This window comes from Osmia lignaria, unplaced genomic scaffold, assembly GCF_051020975.1.
Source record: "Osmia lignaria lignaria isolate PbOS001 unplaced genomic scaffold, iyOsmLign1 scaffold0055, whole genome shotgun sequence".
Lineage (NCBI taxonomy): Eukaryota > Metazoa > Arthropoda > Insecta > Hymenoptera > Megachilidae > Osmia > Osmia lignaria.
In genome coordinates this window covers 122,501-125,000 of record NW_027478196.1, presented here as the reverse complement: position 1 = coordinate 125,000, position 2,500 = coordinate 122,501, and the positions used below count along the sequence as shown (strand labels likewise).

General features: G+C 44.4%; 1 non-coding gene across 1 annotated transcript; it reads left to right on the top strand.

Annotated features, from left to right (window-relative positions):
* The first annotated feature begins 1,436 nt into the window (after positions 1 to 1,436).
* Positions 1,437 to 1,591, top strand: LOC143307446 (5.8S ribosomal RNA). The gene has a single exon (XR_013064588.1). It is a non-coding gene; the product is annotated as a 5.8S ribosomal RNA (ribosomal RNA).
* Positions 1,592 to 2,500: the final 909 nt, after the last annotated feature.

Here is a 2,500-nt window from a genome sequence, read left to right as displayed (position 1 = left end):
AAAAGTTTATTGAGCTCGGACCAAAAATTATACAAAACGAGAAAGATATAATAAATAATACCATATACATGACACAAAACACATAAATCTCGGGTTCGAGCCAATAAGAAACAAATACCAAAACGCTGCGATGCGGTAAAATTACACCGACACGGTTACGTGCGGAGGTCGCTTTGATTACTCATCGCGTTTCTCCCGTCCGTTCGGAACCGCCGGCAAAAAAACTGTGCGACCAACGGCGCCAAAGAGCACGACGCCGGACCATTTCTCTCTGGCTGATGTGAATGGAAGTAAAAGACGCTTGCGTGAGGTCTCTCGACCTTTATCTCTCTAACTTATACTTATGGGTCGTCGTCTACTTGATCGGGTACAAACAAGTCGTAAGAAACAAACAAACAAACCACAAAAATACAAGTCGTAAAAAAACAAACTTCTGTTGGTTAACCTACAATATGAAGGATCGAAATGAAAGAAGGATCATATTATTACAAACCGAAAGTGAAGGATCATTAAAATTGAAATACAATATATATAAATATATAAATGTACCCGTCGTTGCGACACCCTAGTTAAATGGAAAGATATAAAAAAGAGAGAAAAGGAATACAGATGACCCGCCGTCTGATCTTTGCTAAATGATCTGGCATCACCGGAGTTTTTTTGGTCCGTGTTGCGTTCGCTCTATTCGAAATGAAACTCGCGGAGGCGAAGAATTGTTAAAAGTTTACGAAGCGTCTAGGAGTGGTTAAAACTGAGAGAGTTGAAACTACGATGTATTAGAACGAGCAACCGTCGAAACTTTGTTTTCGCGACGTTCTTTTCGTCGCTCTCGTCCCCACGCTCCTACGCTTTGGTTGTTTCTTTGCCATCCGTGTTGCGATAAAAAGATTTCTCCATTGTCCAAAAAGGACGGATCGAGATTCCTCTTTCGAGAGGGAGAGAGAGGTACTTGCGGGTAACCTGGAATCTACGAAACACGCACCGTGGTAAGATTCGTGCGTCCGCCTGATCGATGTGTGTTGTTTACGGACCGGCTGAGAAGCGACGATAGCGAGTCTTTGAAAAACTATGTGTCCATTAGTTAGACCGATCGTCGCCGGCCGTGTGTCTGTTCGAATCTCGCAACCCACGATTCAGCGACAGGACGCGCGCTCGCATTCCTTGTGTGCGTTCGTACTTTTCAAGGTTTTTAAATGTACTTTACGCCCGACCGTCGAGAGGAGCGTGCCACTGGGCGTTTCTCCGACGGTTTCCGTCCTTGGACGCGATCGTGTCGTCAACGATCGAACAAACAAACAAATACGTTGGCGACGCCCGAATTCGCTCTCCCGCACGCGCCGGGTGGGAGAGTGATGTGGGTATCGAATGTGATGCGTGTTAATAATGAAAATAACACTCTAAAGATCTAAAGAGTTTGAAATACAAAATTTTACGATTACCCTGAACGGTGGATCACTTGGCTCGTGGGTCGATGAAGAACGCAGCTAATTGCGCGTCAACGTGTGAACTGCAGGACACATGAACATCGACATTTCGAACGCACATTGCGGTCCACGGATACAATTCCTGGACCACGCCTGGCTGAGGGTCGTTTTCTTAACAAAAGACTGCTTGCGTTTGCTTCTCGAAAAAAGAGTAATTCATTTCTTTCTAAACATCTCGCCGTCGTTCAACGAAAGTAGAACGTTTCGGAGCGGGATTATCGAACGAAATTGAAAGAATGAATGAACGATAAACAAAGAAAGAGTCGCAACGTACGAGCGATAGTTGGGCAGTTCGTCGGCGTTTGTCGTGGAAACGATGTGACGAAAATCGCAACCGATACACTAAATGCAGGCCGTTAAAGGAGAGAAACAAATTTCGAAATATCTCTTCGAACTAGCGCAAGTGCGTCACGGCGCGCGAGTCGTTCGTTAAAATTTATAAACGACCGCCCGTGAAAGCACCGAGTTCTCGGAAGATAATCTATAAAGATTCTCCATCCTGCTGGAAGTTATCGGATCGGCGCGATTGTTCACTTGTAGAAATCCACGCTCCCGACGTTGCCAGAAACGATATTTACGAAAGGTGTGTCAAAAATAAACGAAAGAAGCTCTCCTATAAATTTAGAAAAAGCAAACGAGTGAAATGTTTGAGATGATAATTTGCTGAAATGCAAGCTCGAATAGCCCCAGGGTTTCGAATGATTCCCCGCGCTTTATACATCTCTCTGTTTACAAACGGTGTATAAATGAAAGATCGCTTCAGATGGGTCGTCGCTGTTTGACGCGCGATGCTGTTCCTTTTTTTTTGTCTGTCTGTGCGTTTAGCTTCGCTAAACAAGTTAAATGGTTAAAAAGCGTCGAAAAAGCGAATACACACGCGACAAGACAAATCTAACGAGTAAAGGAACGCTCCGCTCCAAGATAAAAATGGTTGTTTACAATCAATACAGCGTTTCGGTACCCCTGATCGTAGTCTGAAACTGTGTAACAAAAGAGAGGAAAGCGAATGGTGAAGG